Raw genomic sequence first — 20,198 nt, forward strand, 5'->3', positions numbered from 1 at the left:
ATGAGCACATCCATACTCGCCCTGGGCAAGTCAGTAATCACCAAAAAAATGACACTCTTAAAAATAATGGTTCTTTAATGGCATGTTGTTTGACAAGGCACCATTTAATTCTGGGAAGGATTCTTCTTGTATAAAGTTGGTTCTTTGTGATTTGAAAAACTTCCAAATGTATAGAAAAAAAATGAAATCTTTAATGTATGATAGGCCATCGAACATGACACTAACACATTATGAAAACCTGGAATTAGCCAATGTTATTGTATGCAGCAAAAGTCATTTTAAAATCATGACTTATTGTTATTTCACAAATTTGTTACCATAGTTATTTACTGTATGGAGTCTGTTTTGGATCTAAATAAATAAACATTCTTTCTTGAATCTTCATGTGGATGGGTCTTTTGGGAACCAAAATTGGTTCCCCTAAGGCATCACTCTGAAGAACCACTCTGGCACCTTTATTTTTAAGAGTGTAGCTTGCTCATCTTTGGGGATATGGGAATAAAGTTAGTGAAGCAGCACTAACCACTACAAATATTATTAAATATTTGACTGAGACTTTAAGACAAATTAGGAATATACAGTAATTGCTAGCATAGATTTTTATTACAGTTTGAGCAAAAGCAGGCTGTGATACTTGGTTCACAATGTCAATCACAAGTAACTGATAAAGTATCCCTTTTTCACAAACTGACATATTTGGGATGTCTAACTCAATATTTTGCAGACCAGACATTTTGTTCACATAATATAAAGGAATTATATAAATTAGACTGCTTCACAAAGGGGTGTTGTGCTGGGGGGGGGGGGGGGGGGGGGGGGAAGGGTAATGATTAACCAGGGCCCAGTATAAGGGAGTGGGGGCTCAAAACCTGGAATAAAAAGAGACTGCTTATGTATAGGGTCCAGAGTTCTGTGCTACACCCCTGGTAACAGCCCCGGTGCCATGTGGCATAATTGATGTAATTTATGTTACCTTGATTACTTGAATAGTATTACATTTGCTACACTTACAAAAAGTCAACACCAAAGCAAATTAACATTAGTAAGCATTAGCATTTTTCATGCTCTTTTAATTTATATATTTTCCTAAAAAATAAGAACAGGTGGAGTGCAGCACCACTCCAAATTGTGTACATTTCAGCAGTACTGTAAGGTTGATCAAGGATGTTCGCAATACCCCATGGAGTACCTTGGAGAACGTATGCTGTTTCTTCTCCTATGTTTATGATTTACTTAACAACTGTAGAAAATTATCGCTTATATGTGCTTTCTTGGAGAGGTTAGAATAACTGGGAGATGCTGTTGTCACTCCGGTGTGTGTCACAGTATGACACAGAGTGAATTTCAATAGCTGACACAACTTCAAAAGTGGTTCTTTGTTGCAAATAAATACCATATTGGAATTCTCCATCCTTTCCCTTCATGTTGACATCAATATATTCTCATAAGTTTCATATAAAATGCCAACGTGCTAAGTACAGTATTTATTTTCTTGATTTGTGCCAATTAATTTTGAAGGGACAGTAAGGAAAGACACAAAAAAAATGTAATGTGCTACGTCCTCTTTTTTCAGGGAGGTTTGAATGCTGGAAAGCGCTTTATAAAAGACCCCCTCTTGTATTCCGTGAGCAAAGTGCAAAAAGCAAAGGCTCTTTAGAATCGGACACTTACCACTGGCTGCGTTAGCCCGAGCGCTACAAGCAAAGCCCACCCCTCTCTGCCTGTTGCTGTCGCGCGGAGGTGTGCAGCGCCCCAAATGATTTTTTTCGCCGCTTTTCATAAGAGGAGCATAACAGGTGCAGTTCATACACAATGTGTGATCTGTTTTTTTTTATAACACCTAAAAGACAAAAGCGAAGCCTGAAGAGGATTTACGCCGCCTGAATTTGGAGTAGCTGGTCGTGGATTTGTTCGTCTCCCAGGTATGGCCAGTTTTCACTTTACATTTGGACTCTTTAGGCTTCAATGAAAACACAAGCGTCGCAACAATGCTTTAGATTTCAGCAGAGTTTATTAACCACTCATTTTACAAAGGCTGGTACTGTTTAAGATGTGCCAACTAATAAAGTTTTTGATTTACATTGGATGGTCTTGTGGAAGTGCGGCAAATTAGAAAAACGCTAGCAAGGTGCAGCGTGAGTTTAAGACGAGTCTGGCGGCTCTTTGTCAGAAACTCTAATTGGGATAGCGGCTGAATACTCGTCCACCGTTCACCGCATCTGTTCATATTTCAAACTTGAACATGTACGTAATTAGGAGAAGTGCTTACTGAAACTGACGTCTAGAATGAGACGTAATAATTTCCATAATCCGTCAATTTCGTTTTATGAACACCAGAATCGAATATACTTACAGTTTTACACATTTTTACTTTGTGGAGTTTGTACATTCTCCCCGTTTGTGTACGAAGGTTTTTTTTTTTTTTTTGTTATCTCCGGTCCCAAAAGAGGTGCAGCTTAGCCTAACTAGCGATTTCAAATTCCCGAGTAGGCATCAACGTGAGTGAGCCATGGACTGGCGCTCGGCTGAAATCAGTTTACCGCCTTGCGGCCAGTGCTGCTTGGATAGGCTCCGACCTCCCCGCGACCCTGATGTGGATTTGCAGAATTGTACATTATAATAAAAATAACATACATAAATACTCAAAATGATAAGTTTTACCATCGTTCGCGAACCAGCTAGTCATTAATTTTAACGTACACTTTGAATCATTTTTGGTAGCAGTGCTTATATCAGAGATACACCTTATATCGTTTACTGAAGAGTTCTTCTTACAAGAATATATTTAAATGGATGATATATCTGTAACAAAGTCTTGTAAGCTACAAGACGTGGTAATTAAGCCATACATCAACTGCAATACAGTTGAGGCACTTCGAGAAAATGTTCTGTTGTTACTATGGACAGTAACAGTACATCCTACACCATATCTGTAAAATACTGTAATAATGTAATAATCTCCATATCACTAAAATAATTACTTACTCTATTGCTTGTAATGGTGACAGCCTAACACTTTTTCCAAGGTTCATTCCTACTTTCTGCATGATGCTGCTGCGTGGACTGCTCCTCTCACCTGGCCACTGCAGCAGTAGGTTAAGCAAGTTCAACAAATCATTATCATTTCAGTTTACTTAAAATTCTCCAAAATAACATCAAGTCAGGTGTTGAAGGTCCCTAAGGTGCTATTGTCTACCACACTAGTTGGTTACTTGTTTCATATCTATAGTTCTTTGTGTGAAGCAAAATTTTTTCACATTTGTGTGAAATTTACATTTAACGACTTTCCATCCATTTCCCATGATCTTTTTGAAGAACTATTGATCATTTATATTTTATAGCATACTATTCTCAAGACAATATTTACATATTAGAAGATAAAATGGGTGGCACAGTAGGTAGCGCTGCTGCCTTGCAGTTAGGAGACCCGGGTTCGCTTCCCTGGTCCTCCCTGCGTGGAGTTTGCATGTTATCCCCGTGTCTGCATGGGTTTCCTCAGGATGCTCTGGTTTCCTCCCACAGTCCAAAGACATGCAGGTTAGGTGCACCAGCAGACCCCCATGACCCTGTACTTACTGGATGAAGAACATAAAATTATATCCTGGAAGCATCAGACAGAGAGCAAGAATAAACCCTGCGCAGGGCTGCAGTCCACTGCTGATGAATTTCGTGCAGGCAACCACATTCAAGCCACATTAATCTGGAATGATCTTTGGGAATATGCAAAGAAAACCAAAGTAACAGGAGGAAAACCCACACAGATATGGTGAGAACAGGCAGTCTTACTTCACCAAAGGTATGGAAAATACAACCCAGAACCACCATTTTATATTTAACCTAACTTAAGTATTCTGACCTTTGTAGTGTCATTCATTCAAGTACGATTAATTTTCTGGTATAAATTGAACAATTAGGTTAATTCCTTCAAGAAAATTGTAAGTGTTTAAAAATGTAAATTATATAAAAAGTAGTGTGTGTCTTCTATCAATTCCATGTTTAAAATGACTATAAAGAAAATAAAAAGCACAAAAAAATTCCCAAATTGATTTTAATATGTATAGCAAATAAGCTTTTTTTTTTAATATTTTGTGTTTATTGTAAAATATATTGGAATTTAAAATAAATAACTTTTATTAGAGATTGATTAATAATAGTAAACTAGCTGTAATAGCACCTATTTGATGAGTGCACAGTGCCTATTGCTGTAAGCGTAAAAGAAATATAAGAAAATAACTAAAGCTTTTTGGAAATACTGTATGCTTGGATGCTCATGTAACTACTTACTGAATGAAATAACATTTAAGCAGAAAATACTTCCTTTCATGCAATATTCCGAGTAAACACTCTTGTCTGCATTGGGAATTAGTTTTGCTTGCTTTTCTTTATTAAGAACTTTAACTTTTGCTTTTGAGGTTGTTCTAGAGCAAGTAGTATATGCTTGGTTGAGTTTAATAAGTAGCAATGACAAATAAAGAAATAAATACTTTACAATAAGAAATCTGTAAAGTTTGCCAAGTGATAGAGACAAAGGAGATGGCACATGTGCTTGCATACTGAAATATAGTATTAAAATAAATAGAGTAATGGCTATAAAACACACATCTGAATGTATACAGCCTTAAAATCTATATTCTTTATATGGGGTGTCCAAATTGGAGTTTCTGGCATTTGTTTACTGCTATGTACATATTCACTGCATTCATGTTGTGGACTGCATTCATCTCCAGATGTTGCCTAGTTTTATGCTATGTGTTACTTGAGAAAATACATGTGAGATTCAGATTTGTCATCTGGACCATGAGCCATACATAGATATGCCTTGCAGCACAGAAACTTCATCAAGAGCTTTGCATGTAAAAATGTGTATGTGGCATATTGTTATTACATTGCTATTACACACTGCAGTTTTCAATATATTTTGGATCTCAATATCTGGGTAGGCTTATGGAAAAAATAGCAGTGACTTATGCTCAACTGCCAATGTATCAAACATGATATACTGTATATGAAATGCATTTAATGTAATGAAACTGATTAAAATTAAGTCCTCCTCAACATAAGAAAACCCAACAAAAACTAAACTGTAAATAAAAAACGTCTAGACTTCAGTGGAAGAAGAGGTCAACGGATCTGTAAATCTATCTATCTATCTGTCTATCTATTGATCGATCAATAACATTTTATTTACTACTTCCAGTACCAGAGAACTTCTGCCTGTCTAGGCAATAGTAGATACAGGGCCGGAACCAAATCTGAATGGAATGCCTCTCCAACACAGGGCACACTTATGTACATACACTCACACCAGAACAATTTAGAGCCTTCAGTTAAACTACATTTGTTGTGGAAGTAAAGCAGACTTCCAAAAGAAAACCCACATGAACAATAGTAGAATACATATAGCCTTCACACTTGGTGATGACTGTCTTGGGAATCTATTAAGCACTCTGTCATCGTGCATGTTTTCCAAAACTGTTTTCTTCAATACAAAGTTGTGGGTGTTTGTGGGACCATAGAATGTAATGGTAACATTTAAACGCGTACTTTAGGATCAAATCCTAGAAGGGATGCCACATAAATGGACACGGAATTCACAGCCAGCAGTTATTCTAGTAGACTTCATGAAAACAAAGATGTTCAGACAAGTTTATGCAAACATTCAGTTGGTGTAGAATTGAGCTCTTAACCCTTTTTGTATTCTGGAAGCTGAAGGTTCCTGTATGTTATCTCATGGTCTTTACAGTGGCATCTGTAAATGACCTTCATTTAAGCTTCTACAACAGCATCCCCAAAAATGAGCCATAGTGGTGTGCTCTTGATAAATAAACAAAACATTGTGGACTAAGCACACAACATACTGTATGTGAAATTTTATTTTTCACATTCTCATGATAATAAACCTTACCTTAACTGGCTTCTCATTTGTTTTTTTCTGAACTATTTGTCTGTACCATTTATTGAAGAAGAGGTTGTGTTTTGTCTAAAATAAGTGCAGTAATTCACATTGACATGCACGCTGATTTAGTGTAGAGTACGTCCAGTCACCCATACATTCTCTTACCATATTATCTAGTCTGGGTCTTGGTGATCCTCACCAATTCTAGCAGACCCAAGTCCAAGCCCTGGATGGGACACTAACCTATTGCGTGCAAGTACATACTAGTATACAAGGTATATAGTATAGCATAGTATAGACTAATTGACCCGACTGCATGTGTTAGAGAAAAGTGAGAGAACATGCAGAACCTACACATAAGATACCCCAGCTGAGAATTAAACCCAGAGCTCAAGCGTTTTAATATTCATGTAACCCACTATTATTATTGTATTTTACATTCACGGATTTCTTTTTGTGTTCTGTTGATTTTAGTACTGGACTTTTTTTGTTTATTGTTCATCAAAGTAATAAAGAAAAACAACTGACTTACTACCTGTTTGTAGTAATAAAAACATAAACATGTGCATCACCTTGGAAACTGTTTGAGGGGTTTGTGTAAAAGCAGTCATATATTCATTAGATAAATGAGTTTGGAGAATGAACAGATTTCCATACTAAGCAGTATTACAAAGGACATTTTCTGCAATGTCTACAACAAGAATGTAAAATATAGAAATTATTTAATTTAATGTAGGTGGCATGGCGGTGCAGTGGTTAGCATTACTGCTTCACTGCTTCAGTGTCTTAGGTGTGAATCACAGACTAGTAACTCTGGATGTTGAGTTTGCACATTCTCCTTTATCTTCTGAGTTTTATTTTCTATACCCAGTGCTGAAAATTTTAAGATAAATGATGATACTAAATTGGTCCATAAAAATGTGTGTAAATGTGGGGGTAAATGTGCACTGCAATGGATTGTCAGCCCACCCAGGGCTGACATGGTGGATTAACTGAGAACAGTCATGGATGATTGTTTGAAAAACCACTTTACTGTGGCACATTAGTCAGTATTTTAATCAGGTTTAAATCCAGGCTGTGTTTTTTTTTTCCTGTGAAGTTTACATCTTCTTTCTTTCACTTTTTTGTTTCTTCGTCAGGGTGTCGAAAGACATGCTGTTTGGTTGATTGAGGAGCCCATCTTGGCCGAGTGTGGTGTGTGTGTGTGTGTGTGTGTGATCATGTGCTATAGTGGACTATATCTGCTCATGGTCAGTTACTGACTTACCATCATTTACAGTTTCTCAACATTCTGTCGGTCTCTTTCCCACTTACTGTAATTCTGCCTACCAGTTTTTATTTTCTGTGTAAATTGCTTACATAGTTAGAAATAATAAAAGTTAGAATAATTAAAATGCCATTTTATGGATTGTTCACTATATACAGTACATTAACAAACTGTTTTGCTAAAAGCTCATATTTGTTACTGTATATTGTATTTTGATTTGTTTTACTGAAAAGATGCTGCAGGATAAATACAGAAATACTAAGCAGAAAACAATGAATTAAATTACTTTTGGTATGCTCAGGATATTCTAATGGTATTTGTATGTAATCAATTGAATAACAAATCCATCTTGTGTTACTGGAAAATATAATTTATTATAATTATTTTAAAATTGCCTCACTTTTCCATGACATTTTTAAATTTTTAAGTCCTCACTCTACATACTGTAATTAGTTAGTATATTGTCACATTTATGCTTTCAAGTTAGTTTAATTTTTAAATAAAACTTTAATTATTTTAACATTGGTGACTTCTACTGTATTTAAAGCAGGTGGTTAATACAGCAGAAGACTGACAGGTGTTTCCATGGCGTCTGTGGATTCACTTACTTTTGAATCAACAATTAATTACATGACATCTTTGTGTTAAAATACTTCAGAAATTTCTCTATAATTGTAATACTGTATATACTTACCTTTGACGTGTAATAAAAATTCAGTGTTTATACAGAAAAGATCAAGCAGCAGAATAGATAACACTGCAGCTTAACAACTTCAGGGATCTGAGTTATTCACTTTATTGTGTTTACACCTTCTCTTCCTTTATCTGCATTGGCTTACTTCCACACCTTAAAATAAGCATGTTAATTATTTTCTCAATAAATAGCAGTAACATGAGTTTATTTGAGTATACAACATGTCTCTTTCCCTGTCTATCTTCAGACCAGAACAGAGGAGCTTCTTTCTTGTCAGTTGTTTACTCATGAAGGAGGGAGTGTGGCTATGTTTCCTACAGGTTTGTAGTAGCTACATCTGAGCATGGAAGCACTTCTGGAGCTCAGCCAGAAGTGACTGCAGAATGAGGGTTAAATCAGTCTCATAGCTGGAAGTCCAGGGAGTATAGAATCAGGACAAGCAGTCTACTCGCAAGAAGCTAGTGCACAGGGCCAATTTTTGTGGTAAATGAGTAAAATAGAAGAACTAGAGAAAAACACTCCCAGACATGGGATAATTCCATCCAGACAGCAAACAAGCTTGGGATTCAGACCTAGGATGCGGGATCTGTGAGATACCAATGCTGACCACCGAATATGATAAGCATCCGTTAAAGTATTGATTTTGTGCAGTCACTTGTTTCAAAACCTTGCATCTCGCCAGTTTTTATGAATTGGTAGTAATATGGTTACTGTTTCATTTACTTTTCCCTGATACAGTCGTTTGAATACATTGTATAGGTCTTACTCCACATTTATAGTAACGAGTAGATTTAAGATCTAGTGCTATTGTTGTGAGCCCAGAGCTGCAGATGGACTGTGGATCAAGGCTGCGTTGCAGTGGGCATCTTGGAGTCAGAGAACGGGAACAAAGTTGTATACTAACTTAGGCCACCTTGTGAGCATATTTGACAGACTCAGTATGGTGGGTGGGGCGGCACGGTGGCGCAGTGGGTAGCGCTGCTGCCTCGCAGTTGGGAGATCTGGGGACCCGGGTTCACTTCCCGGGTCCTCCCTGCGTGGAGTTTGCATGTTCTTCCCGTGTCTGTGTGGGTTTCCTCCGGGCGCTCCGGTTTCCTCCCACAGTCCAAAGACATGCAGGTTAGGTGGATTGGCGATTCTAAATTGGCCCTAGTGTGTGCTTGGTGTGTGGGTGTGTTTGTGTGTGTCCTGCGGTGGGTTGGCACCCTACCCGGGATTGGTTCCCTGCCTTGTGCCCTGTGTTGGCTGGGATTGGCTCCAGCAGACCCCCGTGACCCTGTGTTCGGATTCAGCGGGTTGGAAAATGGATGGATGGAGTATGGTGGGTAATGTTAGAGAATTAATTTCACACACATCAGACAGACTGTTATAGATTTAAAAAACACAAATATGACTGAAACATAGCGTAATACTGAATCAAATATATTTAACTCAAAGCCACAGTAAAAGGTGAATGGTGCATGGAAATATTTATATTGGGCAACATAATGTGACGGATGGCCTGTATGGGCGGGTTCCCAGACTGGGAATGAACAGGAATCCTTACCTGGCTGGGAGGCGACTATAATGGAAGGGCAGGGAAAAGGAGTTTACTTGTACTGGTCCCTTTCCCTAGACACGTGATGGCAGCAAACCCAGGCTGGGATTCCCACACAGATACCCACAGGGCATGCTGGGTGTTGTAGTCGTCAGGAGACAACCCTGTTTGGTTCAATGGGGTCTGCTGGGGGAGCTACGGGGTGCTTCCAAGCCACAATTTCATACTACCAGAAGCACTCCTGGGGGTAAGGTAAAAGGAACAGTCTTGCTTCAATCTGTGAGCCAGAGTCAAGAGGTGGTGAATGAAGCTTGCTGATGGAGTGGGGGAGACTGAGAAAAAAATACCAAAGTGCTGCATTGTATTGCTTTGTAATAATGGTTCTGGTGTGGGAACCTCTTCCCCATAAGAGTTTCACACGAATGCAAACCCAGTATTGCATTCACACTTGTGTCCGAGCCTGGGTTGCCAGTTCTGGAAGTGCACATTGAAAGATGCTGCCAGTTTTTTAACATGAGTCTAAATAGTTACACTCAGTTGGGGAAGTTTGTAACATAATTAATCCCACTCTAGTGTAATGGAGATACTTTTGCAGGTGTCCTCTAAATAAAATCTCTCACACCATGTATTATATGTTGTGCTCTACTGTGAAGTTTGCACTTGAAGTTTGCGATGAGAAATTCTTTATGAATACTATCCCGATGCTGGCTAAGTATTTTATAAACTTTGGTGACTGTTGGATCAATTTGATGATTAGGAAAAGCTGTGCATATTAAATGACAAATATAAACTCTTCTGCAGTAATACTGTAATTGGGAATTGAACTACAGCAAGATCAGATTAAGACCTCTACAGGCCCTGTGGTGTCACATGTATATATTTACACTCTATGAACATCACATTTAAAAATGAAATGAGCCTTGGGGTGCCCCTGCTTGGAGATTTGAGCATGTGATCACTCGTACATTACATCTTCCCTCTCAGAGGTTTGAGTGCAGTGTTATTCATACATTACATTTGACAGGGTTGGCGATTACTCATGCTTAAATTACACCGAAGTGGGATGATATAAGATATGAGTAGCCATGTACATGTGCTGCATGGAATTGCTGAAACAGAAAAATTCCAGCATCACTTTTTTCCCCAGGGCGTGCACAACCAAGATTATTCTGATGGTAGATCTTCCCATGAGGTACAATGAGACAATAATTCTTCAGATATGATTCTATGAACATGTGGCTCTTTCATTACTTTCAGTATAGGCATTTCTGGGTTTTTCATATGCTTGAAGTGAATAACATTTACAATAATGACGGCCAATATAATGCTGCTTAACAACTGCAATTAGTTTTTATTAAACTTACTTTTTCCATGCACTCTATCATTTTAAATCGAGAGGAATGTGCAGTGGCACATTATTAATTGAGAAAGGATGAGACGCTAATTGCTTATGTGCCACCATTAACTGGCAAACAGACAACCAGCAGAGCAAACCGAGAAAAAACACAAGGCCAAAAAAAGACTAGCTGTGGACTAGTTAATTTAGTACTAATCTTGTTGTTCTGTTCACAGAGACATAACTTAGACCTGAAGATCATTTCCTCTTAGTACTGTCTTACATACTCCAGTCTTGATTCTCTGCTAGAACAGTACTATCTCAGGTACATTGACTCTATTAGATTTAAAGCTATCTCTGATTTGCTTCTGTATGAATTTACTTACAGTATGTGTGTAATGTGATGATGTGACATACAGTATTTTTAAAGACGAATTATTCTTGTTCTTGTTTATATTGAAATTAAATAATGTTTGTTTACTGAGCACCTTCACAAGGTGCACTGTTACAAAGATCCCTGCATAGAAGACAATAGCATAACAAGAAAAATGCAAGATGGGTCAATAAATTATTAATTGAAAAGGACATAAAGAGCCTATAACAGTGGGCAAAAACTAATAGTACATAGGAGTAAATTAACAGTTTAAAATTATAATATGGCAGAATCAGGACAGCTGGCATGAAAATGAGCTAAAATTGTGGTCCACAAACCACCTGTGGTAATCAACCATGAGTGTAGTGGTTATCAAAGTGTTGGTAATCATATCTGAGCAATAACAATTAGATCAATACATTAGTTCCTTTTGATGCATATGTCATTTTTGAAACTTAAACATGCATACTGTTTTGCTCGCACACAGTAATACTCTCACTTATCAAGTTATTTCATAGTATCATAATTGTATAGTTGTTCCATCCTTCTTGTTCCCTCTCTCCTCCTGTCTCACCTTCTTTCTCTGTAACGCTCCAGCTTAAATCCATTTACTCTTATTTCCTGTGAAATCCGACAAGCCATCATTGCCAGGTACCCGACTCTGGAATAAATCATTCCAGAAACCTTGTGGAGTCTTCCACTAAAGGCACGCAATCAATAAATTCTGTTAGGCTCTAAAATATTTTTTGACGCTGAACTTTAATCTGCTGCAGCTTAGTCACAGTAAAATGTGAATTTCCCATTGGGATTAATAAAGTATCTATCTATCTATCTAAAATTAAATTCAGTGGTGTCAATTTCATCCTTAACTCATAATTTACTTTGCAGTGGCATCTTATTAGTCAGTCTGCTCATCTGGTATGGCTGGTGTTTTGGTTTATTAAACTTTTGATTGTTATATATTACTCCCTTAAGTAAAGTTTTATTTAATGCTGTTGTAGTGTTCCACTTCAGAAGTTCTGGTAACTTAATGCTGTAGTAAGGACTGAGATGAGATATTTTATTTATTTCTTTATGTATGAATGCATTTTTTTTAGTGCAACAAACCTACTGCCCAGTTGTTAGGGCCATCAGGAAGATTTATTAAACAGCCAACAGAGAGATCTCCATCTGACTTTTTTGTAATAATTTTAACTTCTTACTCTACTCATGTTCACTTGAAGTTATTCATTCAAACTCACAGTCTGTCTCAGACCCAACCACTGTTAAATCCACATTAACATAAGATTGAAGAATCAACCACAGTAAAAGCATTCCCTTAATTTAGCTGTTGCTGTGCCAATGTTGTCAGTCTGTCTGCCATTATGCTATTTACAGGGGTCAAGAGGTTAGAGCAGACAACTATATAAAGTTCAAGACATTGAAATACCATTCATATTGAATCTGAATCTTTTCCCTTTTCACATAAATTCATGTAGTCTAATAGTACTAACTGTAGAGTGGGATTTACAGTAAAAAAAAAATGACTGTAGGTAGTCTGTATGGTTGCCAGGTGGAAAAACAGCAGGTCGAAGGACCCAGAGATGAAGTCTAAGGGCTTGTTTATACTTCACGCTCAGAACGCGTACGTGCATACATCATGGCTGCCACATGTTCTCACTGTTCATTTGATGCGTCTTCTGAGCAGGTCCTCAGAAATTAACGTGCAGTACCAGCAAAATGTCGGGGGGCGCAGTGTGCTAAAAGTTGGAAAGTGACAGTCAGAATCTCTGTTTACTATGTACATGTGACAGAAAGCTGCTATGTGGATCGTACGAGATCGATGTGCACGCTTCGATGTTTGATGAATGGTTCGATGTGGTGAAGCAAAATGCCGACATACAGATGCATTCGTGGTGCATTTATATTCAAGCATCGCATATTTCCGATCGTAATGACATGATACATTTTAAAAGTCTCACATGCCATCTTTTGTGCCGTCTTTTTTTTTTTTGCAACTTCACAAGAGCAACATAATGTACAGCGCTGTATTTGAGCCACAGAGAAAAAAAATTAATGACATGGTGAAAACGTGTATTTTGTGATTAAAGTGGAAATTTTGGCTTTAATCTCGAAATGTCCACTTTAACCTCATAGTTTACTTTTTGGTAGACCATGCAAAGTCACAAAGAAGAGAAATCATGTACTGAATCACAAAGTGGATAAAAATCACATATCATCTGTTGCATCACTCACAACAGAGTACAGTACTGCCTCTGGAAGTAACATCAGCACAAGAACTGTGTGTTGGGAACTTCATTAAATGGGCTTCCATAGCCAAGTAGCTGCACAGAAGCCTAAGATTATGATGAGCAATGTTAAGCATTGGCTGCAGTGGTGTTAAGTATGTTGCCATTGGACTCTGGATCAGTGGAAATGTGTTCTGTGGAATGATGAATCACATTTCACTATCTAGTAGTTTGGTGGATGAATCTGAGTTTGGTGGACAGTAGGAGAATGCTACTTCCTGACAGAATAGTGTCTATTGTACAGTTTGGTGGAGGATGGCAAATCATCTGGGACTGTTTTTTTTTCAGGTTTTGTGCCAATCCCCTTGGTTCCAGTGAAGGGTAATATTAATGCTACAGCATACAAATACATTTTAGACTATTTATTTTTTTATTTGTTTGTTTCTGTGACATTGCACACCACATAAAATAAGGCTTAAAATAAAAGCTGTTATTTTCACTCATAAAAGCTGAGTGGGCTCTAACAAATACTATGTTTTGGTTGGCGAACAATTGGTACTTTTTGGTGTCAAGTGATACATTTTAAGCAGACACCGCATGTCAGGTGTGGACTCCTGGGAGGATGGTGAATTCAGGGCTTCTTGAATTAAAGTAGATACGTCATGAAGTAATTCTGGATAAGTTTTTCTTCCATTCATATTCACCACGGACATGCACAGTCACAACTTTGAGCATGCACTTTGCTTGTCTTAGGAGTCCTGTGTCTCATAGGCATGTGAAAAGTTGTGACCTTGAGCATCCCCTCTACCAGCAATTCAAAAAACAGTATTCACTAGAATCCTCCCTTCAACTTTGTTGGGTAAAAAAAACCTTATTTCATATTGCATGTACTGTCACTACAGTAAATAAATGAAAAAATAATCTTAGAAATAAACAAAAAAGTATGCCACAAAGCATATTTAATAACATTATTTATGCATAAATATTTTTTATGTATTTATTTATTGACATATTTCCATCCATCCATTTTCCAACCCGCTGAATCCGAATACAGGGTCACGGGGGTCCGCTGGAGCCAATTGCAGCCAACACAGGGTGCAAGGCAGGAACCAATCTCGGGCAGGGCGCCAACCCACCGCAGTGACATATATTTATTTGTTTATGTATTTAATTTTGTTTGTAATATTTCTCCATATGAATGAGTATACTACACCTTTACAAAGCTGAATTTGGCAAATGTCTGAGAAATTTTATTCGCCCTCTACTTGCTTTGCTCGCCCTGTGCCCGCGCTATGCGCTAGTGATGTGTCATTCGCGAACGAGCCGGCTCTAAGAGCCGATGCTTTGAAGCGAACGAGAGGAGCCGATGCCCGTCGAGCAGAGCCGAAGCTTCAGCCGCTCCTGCTCAGCTCTGCTGAAAATCCATTCGGCAGGGGCGGGACTTTACTTATATGGGCGCACAGAACATTGGCTCATAATGCCGGCTCGTTCACGAACAACACATTGGACTAGGATCATACCATTATGTGAAAGAAGGAAGGGGGGCAGACGCTCCGAAGACAGCGAGTGTTGGTACAGGCGCTGCGACAGACGAGGAGCCAGATTTAAATGCAAGTGCACCGTGAAGAAAAAAAGAAGAGTGAAGAAATGAGTGAAAGCCGAAAAAGAAGCAGCATCTGGCTGCATTTCAGTGATATTGGAGACTGCAAAGCTAAGTGCAGAATTTGTAATATGAAAATATCCGTTAGAGCAGGATCAACAACAAACCTGCACAGACATATAAGAACCACCCACCCATCCGTGCAACTGGAGGAGAGCGTGCCCTCTCTCCTGCCATCCACTGACCCTGGAAAAGAGCCAAGTACTTCTGCTGCAGCATCCACTGTCTTACCGAAAACTGCAGGTATAACACGGTCTTAGGTTCAAACCAAAATAAGCACATTTATTCCAAAACAAATGACGCCAAACAAACAAATAAGTGTCAATGAGGAGCTGGCTAAAATGATAGCTAGCGACTTTCAACCATTTTCCATTGTGGAGGACAGAGGATTTACAACTTTTGTACAGGCCTTAAACCCCATGTACAGTGCAGGATTTACGTATAAGCTACACAAGCTATAGCTTAGGGCCCCCGCCTTCTTGGGGGCCCCCAAAACAAATTGTCCAAGTGAGCAATTGTCATATATACTTAAATATACTACAGCATTATTTGTCCCAATCAGGCCCGGCCTTAGGCATAGGCGAAGTAGGTGACCGCCTAGGGCCCCGGCATCCGGGGGGCCCCGGATCGACTCCTTGGTCTAATTTTCACGCATTTCACAGAGCTTCCAGGGGCCCCTCAGGGGGCCCCTGGACCCCCCTTTTGCCTAGGGCCCCATAATACCTAAGACCGGGCCTGCCCATGTATGTTCTCCCTAGCAGAAAAACTTTGTCCCAAACAATTATTCCATAACTATATATCTGAGGATGGAGTACAACACTGTGCTTTCAGAAACCACTGCTCTGGAAAAAAGATAGCATTTAATGACAACAGAGCTGTGAATGAGGCATTTCAAAGAGCCGAAGCTTTGAAAAGAGCCGGAGTTCCCATCACTACTATGCGCTAACCTCTTCGCGTCTCTGCCGCTTGCGTTGTGAAGTGGGGGGCTGAACGCACCCCAAGGAGATGTCATCACTCCTCTGACACCCCCTCTTAAACGGTGATACAATGGGAAACACATACAGTAAAATCTTGGATTGTGAGTAACTTCATCTGCGAGTGTTTTTCAAGACGAGCTAAAATTTTTAATAACTTGATAATCGAGCAAGGTTTTACAATATGAATAGTGCGTATACGCTTTGTCTGCTGAGCATCACGTGATCACAACTGAGCTGAAGGTTCTTCTCTTTCTCTCGCTGTGGGATTGTGGGTAATTCTCGGTCTCAGTCGGCGTGCCTCACTCATATAGTCAAAATCCATACGAGCGTATACTGTTTACTATAGCGTTGTGACCACGTGTGTGTGCTGTAACGTGTGAGTCCCTGTCTTGCACCCCAAAACACGAATGCTGAGTCTCAGTACTTTAGCAAAACCAGCTTTATTCAGCTTGAAACTGGAACAGCATGGTTATTTATTGCAGCGGGATCTGCCACTCTCCTATACACAGACACAGAAGTCAGGTAGGGTCATGGCCAGGTTAGTGGCCAAGTAATACTGTGCCCTGCGCATTTATAATGTTTGTCCGCGATCTTTTGCGGATTCGCTTTTATGGCGAACTGCTACAGCGCTGGAAGCCTGTGGTTGCTTTGGGACCCTCTTCGTGTTACCCCGTTGGGTGGAATCCCAAAAAAGTTTAGAAACCTTACAGTGTGTAAAGCATTTTTTTATTTTGTGTCCAAGTGTAGCGACTCTTCAGGCAAAAGCAAATAACAAGGAACCTATCCAATGACAAAGTCGCAAAAAAAGAAGATTCCAGTGAGGCAACAGTTAGCAGGGATTCCGTGAAAGTTGTCTTACACAATAACCCTCCTCTCTCTCGTCTCCCTCACAACAGCCATGATTTTTTTCAAAGGTAAAATGCAGGTTAATTTGTTTTATGTATTTCTATTTTATATTTTGTATTAATCATTTTTATATGAATAGTTTTGGATTATGGACTAAATCATCTGAGTTTCCATTATTGCTTGTGGAGAAAATCACTTTGATATACAAGTGCTTTGGATTACAAGCATGTTTCCGGAACGAATTATGCTCGAAATCCAAGGTTCCACTGTACATTTTTTTTTACCTCCTTTTTGCTCAATCAGCTGCTGGCTTACTGCTGCTGCCATGCCGTGTGATCTGCATTTTGCACGGCGCACTTCTGTCATATCACCTATGTCCATATATTCCATCACTTTTCGCTTTTACCTTTTCATCAGTATTGCACTGAATTTTGATTCCGTGTTTGGAATTACATCGTGACAATGCAACGTATAACCGCCCATGAGTGAGTATTGTTTCTTTCTCTCTACAAGAAATGTGTCTGACATAACCACACAGGACTTTTCTAAATCTCTTTGCATAAGCTCTTGTCATCTCGCGGGACGTGAAAGTGTCTCTGAGACAATCCCGTCTCTTCTTCCACAATTTTTTTTATAATAGAGAGATATAGCGCTTTTCTCACTACTCAAAGTGCTCCCCATGCAGGGAGGACCCATAATCTCCTTAGTAAAAGGGGACTGAAGAAAACATTGTAGCAGTAATATATTTGAGTCTAATTTCCACATTGGCCGGCTTCTTGTACAGCACCTGGTTGAACGAGGTGTCTAGTGTTCATTGGATTTTTTTATTGACTGTTTTCTGGAGCCTCTTACGTCAGCCTGGTTGCAGATGTCGCATACAGTATAGTATTGGTGTACTTTAAATTTTGTGCTCAAAAAATACAATGGGCCTTTTTAAAGTGATGTGACTGAGTGACTTACTTAGAGGTGGTTTAATATATACTTTGGTGTTTATACATTTTAGCTTACACAGATTATGTCATTTCTTCATGGTTTCTGTTTATCAATTTTTCCTGCTTGTTGTTTCTTATTCTAATTTAGAACTTTGTGTTTTACATATTATTAATCAAATATTTAGTATTTAGTGTTTGATATTAGTTTTCTATCTGTTATTGATTTGATCTTTTTATATGCTTTTATCCCTTTTATCCCCTTTTGAATGTTTGTGAAGAGCTTTGAGCATTGGAAAGGCCATATATCAATAAAATGTATCATTATTATTAATTAACTTATCCTTCTTCAGAATATGGGTAAAAAATTGGAGTACTTGGATGGATAAATATAAGGACATTGCAAGAACATAAAAACTCTGCACAGGAGAGTGTCTATGCCAGGATTTGAACACAGGGCTCTTCAGTTCTGTTCAGTTCGGTACAATTAATGTTCCCTTACTGAGTGCACTTTCACTTGTTAAATGCCGCATAGTATATAGTTAGGCAAAAAGACATGAAATAAAGCAGAATAAGCCACATTATTTTAAATATTTAGGAGAAACACAACAAGAACAGGAACAATTTTAATATTCTACACTTGATTTATGTTTTACATTGCTGAAAAACATTGATTAGGCTAAAAAACATACTGTGGTAAATTAATGGCATTAAATAGATAATTGTATAGTATAAAGATACATGCTTACCTTTTGCACCTTTACTAATATCTAGAGTGACACAGTGTGCTTTGCAGGCTTAGATCTTTTCTCAGAATGAGTGCATTGTTTGTTGAACTTTTATACGATCCCTGTATTTCCGTCTTATGTCCTTAAGACATGCTTTTACAATTAAATAGTTCATATTAAATATTTCATTATTATATATATTGGGCTGATGTAGTTTACCTAGGCCATTTACAAGACTTGGACACATTATAACTGTTTAAAGGAATTTTTTAACAGTTGGAGCACAGGCATGTTAAGTGACCTTTTTGTGGTCACACAATGAGGCAGAGACAGGAACTGAACTGGCTACATTTGTGCCTGGACATGACAACATATGCACTCTTTCTGACCTTTCCAGTTTTCTCTCAGATTTCAAAATGCATGATAAGTTTATTGGTGACTCTGAAGTTACTGTGTTTGAGCGAGTGTGGAAGTGTGCAAGAGCTGACATTTTTCAGCAGTAATAAGGCTATGGTGGTGTGCAACACAATTTAAGAAATTACAGAAAATGCTGAGTTGATTTTTGAAAAGCAAAGCAGAAGGATTGACACATTTACACAAGAATAAAGTATGTTTCAAATTACTTTGTCTTTCTGGGTTGTGTTTTGTGTCAGGTAGTCACTGTGATTCTTACACTGCTCAATAGAGTCATTTTACTCCTGTCTTGTAATAACAGTGGTTGTCTCTTACTTCCCGAATGGTGCATTAGTGAAGAGTGCAGTTAGTAGGTGCTGGTAATGTGCCTTTCACTTTCCTTTGTTTGACAAACTAAATGAAGTTCAATAACAAGTAATGTTTCAACCATTAAAATCTCATATGGTCTAAAGCCATTTTCTTTGTATTGTGCCTGGGCTGCATGGCTTTTTGCAGACTAACACACTGTTTACTCTGGCTTTTGTGGCCCTTGGTTAAGTCATAATGAAAATTAGCACTGAGCAGTGAAAAGACCCTGAATGATAAATACAAGTCACCACTTAATGTGTCATTTGACATTTGCTATCTGCATCAAGCCAATGCTTAAATAACTAAAACATTTCAAAAGGAATAAAAGCAAAATGTTAACAATCAAGATCAGAAAAATAAGGTGTTTGCCATTACTTTATTAAAGGTGGCTAAATCTTGTTAGGAACTCCTAGATTAGAATCAGCAATATGACACAGAAGTACAATTTATGAGTATGGATTACGTATAATTAAAACCTTTAGCCACTTTGGCACTTTTTAATGGGGATGGAGAATCCCAGTATAGATCATGAACTCTGTGAATAATCTATGAACATGAAGTCTTCTTAAAGGGTGATACTTAGAAAACAATTATACATCTGCTGTATATTACCATCAATCTGTAATTTCTTTGCTCATTTGAGAAAAATCCAATTACATATAAAAACACCAGATTTATGTCATAGTTAAATCAGACTTTCTAATAAATGGAGTCTAAATCATATTTCCACATAGCGGAGTTCACATCAAGAGTGAATGTGGGATAGTGAATCAGAATCAGAATATCTTTATTGTCATTGTAACAAATACAACGAAATTAGGTGCAGTCTATGCGATGTCAAAATATAAATAAAATATAATTAAAAAAAAAAGGATAAAGGATAAGAAGAAATAAGGTAGAACACAAACATTCAACATAAGACCTTAATTGCACATGAATAGTATTGCACAAGATGTGCGATGCTA

General features: G+C 38.2%; 1 protein-coding gene across 1 annotated transcript in view; it reads left to right on the forward strand.

Annotated features, from left to right (window-relative positions):
• The first annotated feature begins 1,732 nt into the window (after positions 1 to 1,732).
• The window catches only part of LOC114649978 (pyroglutamylated RF-amide peptide receptor), a 103,765-nt gene continuing 85,299 nt past the window's right edge, over positions 1,733 to 20,198 (forward strand). Inside the window, exon 1 of the mRNA XM_028799427.2 lies at positions 1,733 to 1,922. The gene's annotated coding sequence lies outside the window, so the exon portion shown is untranslated. The remainder of the gene's footprint in view (positions 1,923 to 20,198) is intronic.

Source organism: Erpetoichthys calabaricus, chromosome 1, assembly GCF_900747795.2.
Source record: "Erpetoichthys calabaricus chromosome 1, fErpCal1.3, whole genome shotgun sequence".
Taxonomy (NCBI): domain Eukaryota; kingdom Metazoa; phylum Chordata; class Cladistia; order Polypteriformes; family Polypteridae; genus Erpetoichthys; species Erpetoichthys calabaricus.